Below are 12,177 nucleotides of genomic sequence, written 5' to 3'. Positions count from 1 at the left end.
ATGTATACATCTTTGTCCTCAAGTCTGTCCATGACCTTGCTGTCCTTGTCTTAAGGCAGAAGGGAGGAGGAAGGTACTAGTCTGGATTGTTTGTCAGTGGCCACTGCAATGACTGCAGGATCTGCCATCGGTGGCTAAATGAGGAGTTTGTGCTCATCAGAGACCTTATAAAAGCGGCCAGGTCTTTTGGGAGCTAGGGGCTGTGATTGTAGGTTTTTATGAGGCTGATGCAAATGCATATAAGCAGGTTGGATTCAAAGGGAGAATAGAGGAGGGGGAGGGTGACTCCACCTGAAGTAGTTCAAAATATCTCTTTTGAACCTCTGTCATTTGAATTGCATCCCACATGAAATACTCCCTCATTTTGGTAACTGTTTCCCCAAAAGAAATGTCTTCAGGGGGCGAGTCTCACTCTAGGGACTCCTCATCTGGGGAGTAGTAGTCCAGAGCGGAATCTAACTGGGAGGTGTAGGTAACAAATTCATCTGAGGAGGAAGAGGAATCCTCCTCCTTGGTGTAAGCGGGATGAATGGAAGCAGCTGATGCTGGTCTGGGGCTGAGAGCAGGCAATGTGGCAGCAGGACAGACTGAAAGCCTAACAGCCATAAAGGCCTGAACCGAAGACTGAGAAAATGTATGCAAGTCTGGTTGGTCCTCAGAAGTAGAAGACAAATGTATAGTCTTGGGTAAAATTAGTGAAAAAAGAGGTTCTAGTATCAGGCATCTGGCCTGTAGCAGAGGACTCAGATTCCTGGACCGTGGGTGGGCATTGGCGAAGCCTGGTTCCCCCTCTACCTCAGCTGAAGCCAATGCCAGAACGACCTCCAAGGACATGCCTACTGGTGTTTTCAAGGTGGCTTCCATGAGGGTAATCGCTGAAATCTCCAGTTCTAGCAGATGTCCCCCAACCCCTAGATCGCTGGCTGGGGGAACGTCCAATGACAGAGGAGAAGAAGTGTCAGGCCTTGTAACCTTAGTCTTCTTTTTAGGCAGCTCCACCTCAACGGCCGACTCTGGATCCATATGCAAGGCTAAGCGTTTTAGTTGAAAAAAAGTTTTAGGGCTGCCACATGACTACAAAAGGTTTTAGGTACAAACGACTGGGCAGATGCTACAGGTGGTGTGATCGTGTTCTTGGCCCAAGCAGAACAAAGTTCATGCGAGTCCTTGTGCAGAATTTTACGCCAGCATTTACATTTCCCCTTTCTAGCGGAAACTGGTTAAATAATAACGGCAAAAGCAACCAAATCTCAAGCAAGAAAAAAGAATTTCCCCAACAAGGTACTTATCTGAAAAAGTCTTCAAGAGCACGTAGTGAAGCAATGGATTTGACGTTCAACTGCAACACAAAAGTTCTGAGATCTGTGCGTGCAGATGTCACATTTAAGGCCTGTGGTTTATAGCTCTGTGTGTGACATCCCACGCACCTGGCAGCAACAAGTCTTATGCTTTTGCATAGGAGCTGGATGTTCGGTTTGCCTGAGCCACAGGATCCCACAGTAAGAATACTGCAACATGGGAAAAGAAGGATATCTCAAATTACTACTCTCTTCCATGATACTAGAAATATGACAAAGTGTGTCTATATACCAATAGCCCCTTTCAGTCACTAATGGCTAAGATTTTTCTTCTAAGGACCACAGCAAACTTCAAGGGGCCCTCTGCAGAGAGCATTGGTCAGGAGGAATTCCAAGCAGTATCATAAATCCTTCTGGGGAAGCAGAAGGCAGAGTGACTTGGGGGGGGGGGGGGGCAGTGGCACAAAAGTCAAAGTCCTGAAGCTCTAAGGTACTGAATGAGGCTAACTTCTGAAATAAAGGCCCAAGCACTGGTGTTTGACAACAGGACCAACTGACAATTGAATAGCCATGGTCCAAACATTCAAAACAGACACACTGCATCAGAAGCTATCATAACCTAAGTGGAGCACTTCTGACAACACTAACCAAGGGGCTTCTTAATGCACTCAGCAATCCATCTGGACAGAATTTCATTGTGCACCGGATAAGGAGGGTTAACCAGTGGCTAGAGACAAAATATTTTTCTTCCTGAAAATGCACACCCAGTCATGTAAAGCACAGATTATGATAATTAATACAATGGCTACAGAGGGCTACTCCATCTGTACTATGTCCCAAGAAAGAAGAGCAAAATTAAAGGACTACTTTAAAGACGCTTTAGGAAATCTTTCTGGAGGAAATGATTTAGTCTAGGGGATAGTCAGCCATTCAAAAAAATATTCCAACCATAAAATACAAATGAGAGATCCAACAAGTAGAAATAATGGCCACCAAGAAAAGCATCGCAGAGACAAACGTCACATTAACAGACCAGGCAGCTTGAATAACGGATGAGAACATTACCTGCTATGCAAGTCCCACTAAGGAAAAAAGTACAGTTGTGTACACGTACCATAAATGCAGAGGTTTGAGTGTATTCACTGTTGCAGTCATCACATTTGGGTTATCTGCTTGCAGTAGCCCTCAGTCGGCCTGATTAACAAAGTCTTGGGTCCTGCGTCGGTTGCTGTTTCTTCCTCCATGATGTCAGGTCGTCAGGGGTATAAAACATGCAGCCAACGCCATTACATCAGTTTTTCTTGTCCCAGATGTTAGGTGCCCTCCTAATGGGAAGTAATTAAATATACAAGATTATACCTCCAACAAAAAAAGCAAATATACCAAAAAGTTTTTAAGCACAGTAAAGGAGAGTAGAGGTATAGCCAAAAGACAGGGGGCTGGAGGGAGGGTAAGGTAACCAGGACTGCAACAGTGAATACACTCGAACATCTACATTTATGTTAAGTGTACACAACTGTACTATGTTTTTCGTGTTTCACTGTTCAGTCATCACATTTGGGTAGATTCCCAAAGCTAAGGATGGGAGGAGGAATTTAGATAGCATTAAGACCAGCTATAAGGCCCTGCAAGGCTGCAGTGGCAAAGCCTGCTCTGGATTTAGAGAAAATTGTTAAATGGTAATGGCTTGGTGAAAGTATGTACAGAACTCCAGGTAGCAGCTTCTAGATGTCCCTGGTAGGGACGCCTCTGAGTAAGGCTGTAGAGGTAGATGCAGCCCTGGTTGAGTGGGGTCTGATCCCTTGTGGGACAGGGCTTCCATGGTGCTTATAGCAGAAATGAATGCAATGGCCTATCCATTTAGAAATTGTTTGCTTTGAAATAGCCTTCCCCTCTGTCCCTGCAGCAAATGCCACCAGCAGTTGTTCAGATTTCCTTTGAGGTTTAGTCCTGTCCAAGTAGAATCCACGCTGTCTGTGCACATCTAAGGAGTGCAGTATCCGTTCCCCTTTGTTCTGTGGATTAGGAAAGAAGGTTGGCAAATGAATGGACTGATTACGAGCCACACTGGACACAACCTTGGGCATTAAGGAGGGATTGGTTCTGAGGGAGACCCTGTCCGCATGAAAGATGATGAAAGGCTCCACTGCTGTAATGGCCTGTAATTCAGATACCCTTCTTGCTGAAGTGATTGCAAAAAGGAAAGCTGTTTTCCAAGAAAGGAATTTTAAATCTGCAGTAACAGCTGGCTCGAAAGGAGGAAGAGTGAGTTTCTCCAATACAAAGTTAAGGTCCCAGGCTGGAGTTGGAGTTCTGCTGGGTAGCCTTAAATTCTTGGCCCCTCTGAGGAACTGCTTGAAGAGTGGATAAGAGAAGAGGGGAGGTTCTGTGTTATAATGAGCTGAAATGGCTGAGGGGTGAATTTTGGAGGAAAAAGACAGGCGCTTGTGAAGCATCTCAGTTAAGTATTGTAAAATCTGAGGTAAATTGGGTGCTGCTGTGCTCATACCTTGAGATTGGTTCCAGGCACAGAATCTTTCACATTTTTCAGCAAAAGATTTTCTAGTACTAGGCCTCCTTGCCTCTAAAATGATATCTATCACTGGTTTGCTGAAGGATGGTAAAGGAGAGATTAGGTAATTAGCCAGGCTGGTAGGTTCAGTGTTTGAAGCTGAGGGTGCAGAATCTGGTTCTCCTGCTGAGACAACAGGGTACGAGTCTGAGGCAGATGCCATGGGGCCAGCAGTGACGTACTGTGCAAGAGGGGTTACACCAGTGTTGGCGTGGCTAGTCTGGTGCAATCAAAATCATCCTTGGTTTGTCCTGTTTGATCTTTAGTAGTACTTTGGAGAGCAGAGGCAGAGGATGGAAAGGCATAAACTGAGGGGGTACCAGTGCTGGCGCGGCCAGTCTGGTGCAATCAGTATTGTCCTTGGCTTGTCCTATTTGATCTTTTGCAGAACCTTCGAGAGGAGAGGCAGATGGGGAAACAAATAGAGAGGCTTTCCCAGGTAAAGGACAGGGAATCCACTTTCCAAGCTTGTTTGTGGGGAGTCCTTGTAAAAAAATTGTCCAACTGATAGTTCTGGGGGGAGACAAACAGGTCTGTATCTGGGCTCCTCCATTTGCTTGTCAACATGTTGAAAATCCTTGGTTCCAGTTCCCACTCGTGTGGGTCCATGAGGTTTGTGCTTAGCCCGTCTGCCAGTGTATTTAGTTTTCCTGGCAGGAATTGAGCTTGTAGATGCACTTGTTAGCTCAGGGCTGTGTTCCATAATACCATGGCTTGTCTGCAGAGGGGGTAAGAATGTGTACTCTCCTCCTTGTTTATGTACCACATAACAGTGGTGGTGGGGTCTGTCTTTACCATTAATTGTCCTGGAAGAATGTGGTCGTTGAAGGCTGTCAGAGCATTCTGTACAGCTAACATTTCTTTTTTATTGATATGCAGGTGCATTTGACTTTGGTTCCATTTGCCCTGAATGCACTTCCCTGCCAGATGAGCCCCCCATGCATAGTCTGATGTGTCTGTTAGGGTTTGGGTGGCAGGGGGTAGTGTAAATGGTAGTCCCTTGTTTTGGTGTCAGACCTCTGCCCACCAAAGGAACTCTAGGTGTAGGCAAGGTATGATAGGAATCATTGCTTCTAGATCCTGAGAATGTTGACACCATAGGCTTTTTAGATACCATTGTAGTTTCCTCATACGCAGTCTTGCATATGGAATTAGAAGAATGCAGGAGGCCATGAACCCCAAGGCTTGCAGTATTTGGCTTGCAGATAAGCATGTTTTTTTGTGGCCACTTGTTTGAAGTAGGTTGTCAAATTAAATTTGTTTCTCTGGCGTGAGGAAAGCCATCTGAAAAGTTGTATTCAAGCTTGTTCCCAGGAATATAATTTGTTGAGAGGGTACCAGGTGTGATTTCTTTTCATTTATGGTGTACCCCAGACAAGTTAGTACCCTTTGTACAAAGGCCAGATGATTCAAAAGTACATCCTGGCTTTCTGCCTGAATTAGACAATCGTCTAGGTATGGGAATATTTGAATATTTCTTTGCCTGCAAAATGCAATGACTGGAGCTAGGCACTTTTTGAATACCCTGGATGCAGTAGATAAGCCAAAGGGCAGTGCACAGAACTGATCGTGCGTGTAGCCTGCTTTGAAGCTTAGGTATCTTCTGCAAGATTCCCTGATTGGGATGTGCAGGTTATGCTTCCTTTAAATCTAGTGTTGCCAACCAGGCATATCTGCCTAGCATAGGAAGCAACTGGTGAAGAGTCAGCATCTTGAATTTTGGAATCACCAAAAAGGTGTTTAAAGTAGACAGGTCCAGGATAGGACACCATGAATTGTCTTTTCTGGGTACCAGGAAAAGTCTCTAGTAGAAACCTTGTCCCTTTTCCTCTTCTGGTACCAACTGAATAGCTCATATGCTTAAGAAAGAGTACTTGCTTTTGGGCCTCTGCCCACTGATTTGGGGGTAGTTCTGACCAACCACTTGGGGTTGGTACTGTGTGGAATGAAATCTGTATCCTTGGGACACTATTTAAAACCCATTTGTCCTGGGTAATGAGTTTCCAGTTCTTTGCATGCAGAGCAATCTTTCCCCCCAAAGGGGCAGTCAGCTGAAAAGTGCTTGGAAGTTTTAAAAAGAAGTCATTGAGACAGTTTACCATAGGGGGAGTTTTATTACTCCCACATTTGGAAGTGGAGGCCCCTCACTGCTTAGTCCTGTGCGTAACCCTGGGACTGAAGCCTGGGAGCTCTGCTGGATCTGGGTTTGGACTGAGAAGGTCTGGAAGAGGCAGGAAGGGACCAATTCTTAGAAGGCCAATGCCTACTAAATCTTGGAGGTTTGTACTTGTAAAAAATCTTTAACAGTTTGCATAGATTTAGCTTTTTCCTCCATCTTTTTAAGAACTTCTGCCTTGTTGCCAAACAGGCAGTCCTGATTTAAGGGAGCATCCAGTAATTTAGCTTTAACATGATCTGGCAAGGATTGCTCCATAAACCAAGCATGCCTTCTAAGTACAAACCCAGTTACAGCAGCCCTGCAAGATGCCTCTAGTGAATCAAAAAGTACAGTTTTGTACCTACCATAAATGTAGACCACATTGCAAAGTGTGTTTTCCAACTTGTTCAGCAGAATGCATTAAATCTTGTAAATCCTTATTTTCAGCACAATCCGGAATCAATATTATTTTCTGTTTAAGCAATCCAATAACATGCTGCTGATACTTTAACTTATGAAACTGGCAGTTTAAGGCCCTAAGGGCCAAAGTTGCAGAAGTGTATACCTTCTTACCCCATCTATCCAGCGCCCTGGAGTCTCTATCAGAGGGGGTAGGATTTTTGGCAGTAGTAGCTTTAATGCCCTTGGGTCCCTGTGAAATGGTCTCAGGATCCGCAGTAGGACTTTTGAAAAGGAACTTGAGAGTCAGGAACCCTGCAATATCCATCAGGTTTTCTGGGAGCAGGAGATAAAGAGTCAGGTGCCAAACTAGTTTTGAGAAAGCATCAACAATGTCTAGTACAGGAGGTATGGCTAAAGGCCTGTGCTGGGGCAGGAGTAAGAAATCCCTAAGCCTCTTTATAGAATCAGAGAAATCCTGACTTTCCCAACGAAAATGCTCCCTGAGAGTATGCAAGGTTTCACCAAAAGAGAAATCCTCTGGGGGAGTCCTCAGCATCAGAATCCTCATAGGTAGATAAGGGCAAATCCTTGTCATCAGAGAAAACAGAAATTTCAGAATCCTGGTCAGAAGTATCATAGGCAAACTCAGTCCTAGGTCTCAGAGGGGGGAAGGTTGGCTTCTCCTGAAAGTAATAAGGTATTCAGACATTCTTATTTCTTTTTTAGGCATAGAGGCCTGACCATGCAGTCTGGGCGTCAGTTTTCTAGGCATAGCTCTAGCTTTAGGCTTTGAAGAAGATGGCGTTGGTTTAATATGCAAGTCAGTAGTCCTGAATACACCCTCAGAAGCCGGTGCTTGCACAGCGACTCCAGACCCATCCAAGGTATTGACATCCGCAGGTTCCACAGTTGAAGCATCTCGCGGCATACCGGACTCAGAATGGGTCTCGGTAGACGCCTGCTAATCTGAAGTAGTGGGTATCAGGGGCTGCGAAAGCACCTCTGAGTACCGGCGACTGGCTTAGGAGAAGCGTCGTCGGCAGCTTTGGACTTAGGCAGCCTGTCTCTGTCTTTATCTTTACGTTTTTTCGGAATGTCAGTAGTCGGATGGCTTACCGAAGACAAATCAGGATAATTGAACAGAGCACCAAAATATTTAGAAATGAAAATATACAGACAACGGACAGTTTGAGGTTTAAATAAGGCACAAAACTGACAGCGATGTACGTCGTGGTCAGGGCCTAGGCCAGGAATACAGTATGAAAGAAAATCTTTAAGTATTTGCTTTCCACAAGAAATGCAATTAATTTACTTTTACTGACATCGGTTAAGAGCAAGAAAAAGTTTCCCCAACGGGGTACTTAGCTTTTAGTTGAAAACTTTGGTTCTGAAACTCGAAAACGAAAATTTCAGGAGTCGGCTGACTGGCCACTTGCAAACTGCTTCTGCTTCAGGCACCGCACTGCAAGACAGACTGATGTAATGGCGTCGGCTGCATGTTTTATACCCCCGACGACCTGACGTCACGGAAAGAGAGACAGCAACCAACGCAGGACCCAAGACTTTGTTAATCAGGCCGACTGAGGGCTACTGCAAGCAGATAACCCAAATGTGATGACTGCAACAGTGAAACACGAAGGACAGAGTCCCTCAAAGTGGGGAAAGATGCAGAACCCCCTTAAGGAATTGCCTGACAATTCTGTTCTGTCACTTATGTCCACTACATGGCTGTAATGCATCAATTGTTAATATGGATCTTAAAAGCAAATAACTAAGAATCAGTTTAGGAAGCTCTGCAATGCCTCACAGTAATCTGCAAACTCAGTGACTGAACTGCCTGAGAAAAAGAATGCTCTACAAACTCAATGACTGGGGCAGTAGAGGATGCCCTTCTGTCAAAAATGGATAATCTCTACTACCAAGAAGAAAATGTCTGACAAGTATCTTCAGACAGTCTTCACTTACCTCTAAGAACTCTGAGAATGTACATCATAATTAGGAGATCACTGGGAGTTGCCAGGTATGAATAAGGTGCAGGTCATCACTCCAGTCAAAGCAGAGTCCTCTATTTTTTTTTACTAGGATGGACTTTTATACAACCAGTCACCAAAGAATGCCTAAATCGTATCCTTCCTAACTACAATGGGGTGACAAGGATGTGAGTTTATTTTCTTAGAATGCCGCCAGCAAGAGCAGAATCTTAGTAAGGAAAGGCATAAAAAAATCTTCAATATGATATGAATGGCAGCAAGGATGATGCCTAGTCAATAGTCCAACACAAACACACATCACATTTTTTATATATGGGAAACATGAATGTGCAACATATTGTTTGCACATAGACCACACCACAGCCTGGGCTATTTACAAAAACAAAGATTCGGGTTTTATCTTCATTTATGGAGCCCAGAGGGTGAGAGAGGCATCAGTCTAGGATTTCAATCTGACACGCTTTGGGGGAACTGAAGGTTACTCGATCAACGAAATTACATCTCCATCAGACTCTAATGAACTACGAGACAAGAATGAAAATTCCTAAGACAGTTCCCTTCCATTTCTCATGGTTTATTTAATTAGTTCTTTGGTCCCCACTTCATATACTCCATATTTTTTCTTGACTGTGCTAACTGTTCAATAGAAGACTGATTGAGCATAGGCAGAATGGACTGAACCGTGACCATCTGGAACTTTGACTTCTTCACAAACTGGTTTAGTTTGCCTAGATGTAGAATTGGTACCAGGCCCTAGGTCTTTTTGAGCACTACAAAGAACCTTGACTAAGTTCTGAATGGTCTTTGGTCTGGTGTGACCTACTGGATGACTTTTGTCTAAGCAGCTTTTGAATTTCTTGAGCTGCAGCTTCCCTCTGACTGGATGGGATGTCAGGAAGCCACCTTCTTTTGGTTGGGGGGAATCTGCAACCTCTGGATATTATTTTAGCACACAAGAATCTTATTATAGAAGCCCATGCATTTGGGTGCAAAGACAAGTGCCCTCTGACTGCCTCCAGAGGTGGCCAGTCGAGCAACCCTTCAGGAGCGCTGAAAGGGTTTATCAGAAAAGGAATCTTGGAAACCCTGGTCTTGAAGGGGTCCCCTGCCATGAAGACAGTATCTTGGATTCAAACTCCCACTCTACCTCTGGAGGAGTAATCAGTGAGAATCCTGGAAAGATCCCTGGGACTTCTAGAACCACATTTTCTTGTCCCCTCGGATTCCAGGAAAAGGATCATTGAGGGGTAGAAAAACATATTCCTATGGCAGACGTTCTTTCCATTTTGTTAACTCCGGGAGAGAGCTTCGTTCACAGTAGGGCTAAACAAAGACATTCCATCAAAGGGAGCACTGATGAAAGAAGAAATGAAAGGCTTTGCAAAGTGGCAAACGCATCCAGCCATGTCTCCTAAAGGCTATGCCTGAGCCAGCAGCCAGTAAAGTACCCTCTGCAAAGTATTGTGTAAGAACTTACCATAACCTTACATGCCCCTTCTCTTCTATAAGCTGCTGTATTCATAGCATCATGGAGTTTGCTTCTGCGAAATTTCACTCATTCGTCCATTATACAAAACTTTAATGCTACCACTTGGGTGCACTCAACGTCCCGCGCCTCTTCTCTAACGTCAATTGTGAATGGACGTCGAGCATCCATCTCAGAACTGAATGCCAACAGAGTCGGCGACTTGTGAGTGAGTGCTTCAGGAGTCAGACAAGTGTGAGGAGGAAGGCTGGGTGGGAAACTATACAGCATATAGAAGAAAAGGACATCTAAGGTTATGTCAAGTCCTTGCACAACAATACTACGTCCTTCTATTCATATGCTGCTGTATTCATGACCTCAGGGAGAGTGCAAAAGCTCCTGTCCTATGGAAGGGGAGGCGGACCAGAAGCACTTTTCACAAACCCACGCAGGATGGCTCTGGCAAAAGCTGCCGTGGCTCTAGAAACCAAGTCCACCTTGTAGTGCCTAGTGAAAGTGTGAACAGAGGACCATGCAGCTGCTTTAAGGATAGCAGCTGTGTCTATTCCTTTAAGGAAAGTCCCAGAGTAGGACACTGCACTGGAAGAGTGAAGGGCTGGGAGAGACTTCCCATAACAGCATGAAATAGTTTTAGATATCCAAAAATAAAATGGTTTGCTTGGAAACAGGTTGACCCAAGGTTTTTGGGTGATGAAACAAAGAGCCTGTCAGATTTGCGTAGGGATTTGGTTTTGGCCAAGTAATACCCAAGCTGTCTGTGAACGTGCAAGGAATTAAGTATCCTCTCTGCTTTGTTCTGTGGAGAGGGGAAAAAGGTTGGTAGATTTATGGCTTGATTTAACGACAGTTCATTGACCACTTTGGGCATGAAAGAGGGGTTAGTATGCAAGCATACCCTAGCCTTGTGGAAGACAGTGGGGGGGGGGGGGTTTGCCATAAGGGTCTGGAGTTCAGAGACTCTTCTCGCTGATGTGATGGCCACCAGGAGGATAGTCTTCCAAGTGCAGTGTTGGAGGGAGTTGTTGTTGGCTGGTTCAAAAGGTGGGAGTGTCAATTTTTCCAGGACAAAGTTAAGATCCCAAGGGGGAAAGGGTTTCCTTGGGGGGTCTGAGATGGAGTGCTCTTCTCAGACACGAGTTTGACTTCTAACCTGGAAGCTAGAGGAGGTGCTAAAGGCAGAAATGCAGAGATCACAGGCAAATGTATCTTAAAGGAGGAATAAGATAATCCAGACTTCATAAGGTCACACAGATAAGACAAGACCATTGAAGGCTTTACTCACAGTGGATGCAAGTTATTTTGTTTAGGCACCACAATAAAAATCTCTTCCATTCTGAGAGGTAGGATTTTCTAGTACTCTGTTTTCTGGCGTCATGCAGAACCTGGATCACATCCTCAGAGTATAGGTGTCTGAAGGGAATCAGCGCCCCATCACCCACAATGTGAGGTTCAAAATGGACATTTGGGGGTGTAGGAGTGTTCCCTTGTCCTGTGTGACTAGGTCCATCCAGTGGGGTAACTTGTGGTGATTGCCCTTGGCTAGGTAAAATAAAAGAGGGAATCAGTGCTGCCTTGGCCAGTAGGGGAGTCGCCAGCAAGATTTGGGGCTGTTCCTTCTGAATTTTTAATAGGACGCTTTGTATGAGAGGGAAGGGGAGATGCAGAGGCGTACATTCCCCTCCAGGAAATCGAGAGCATATCCACTTTGCAGGCCTCTGGGTGAGGTATCTTTAAGCAGAAGGTCGGAAGCTGTCTGTTCATGGAAGAGGCAGAGAGATCCACATTTGGGATACCCCATCCACAGACCTGGTCCAGAAACACGTCCCTGGTCAGCATCCATTCATGAGACAGGGTCACGGTACTGTTCAATGAATCTGAAATCGCATTTTCTGCAGAAGGGATATAAACTGTTTGGAGGAGGATCCATTTCCCCACCGCAATTTCCCAAGTCTGCAGTGCTAGTCTGCACAGATGATAGGACTCTTCCCCCTCCTTGCTTGTTGATGTACCACAGCACAGTGGTATTGTCTGTGTGCCACCTCAGACTGCCTGTTGGAAAGCGATCCTGGAAAATTTCTAAGGCCAATATCTGGGTTCTCATTTCCTTGATACTAATGTACTCTTTCTGCTGAAGTGGGTCTATGTACTCCTCACTCTCCAGGTTCCTGGGGTTGCACCCCAGCCTGTGTCTGAGGCAGCCATGAAGAGATCCTGGTTGGGAGGTATGGGCTGTAATGGCAGGCCAGGATTCTTCTGAATCTGGGAAATCC

General features: G+C 45.1%; 1 protein-coding gene across 1 annotated transcript in view; it reads right to left on the bottom strand.

Moving 5' to 3' along the window:
• Window positions 1–12,177, bottom strand: part of TTK (TTK protein kinase) — a gene marked incomplete at its 5' end in the record, with an annotated part of 1,887,454 nt that overhangs the window by 1,304,318 nt on the left and 570,959 nt on the right.

Source organism: Protopterus annectens, chromosome 1.part1, assembly GCF_019279795.1.
Source record: "Protopterus annectens isolate FY-2018-M chromosome 1.part1, PAN1.0, whole genome shotgun sequence".
In the NCBI taxonomy this organism is placed as follows: Eukaryota; Metazoa; Chordata; order Ceratodontiformes; family Protopteridae; genus Protopterus; species Protopterus annectens.
Note: the sequence above shows the minus strand (reverse complement) of the source record. Positions and strands in the feature narration are given on the sequence as shown.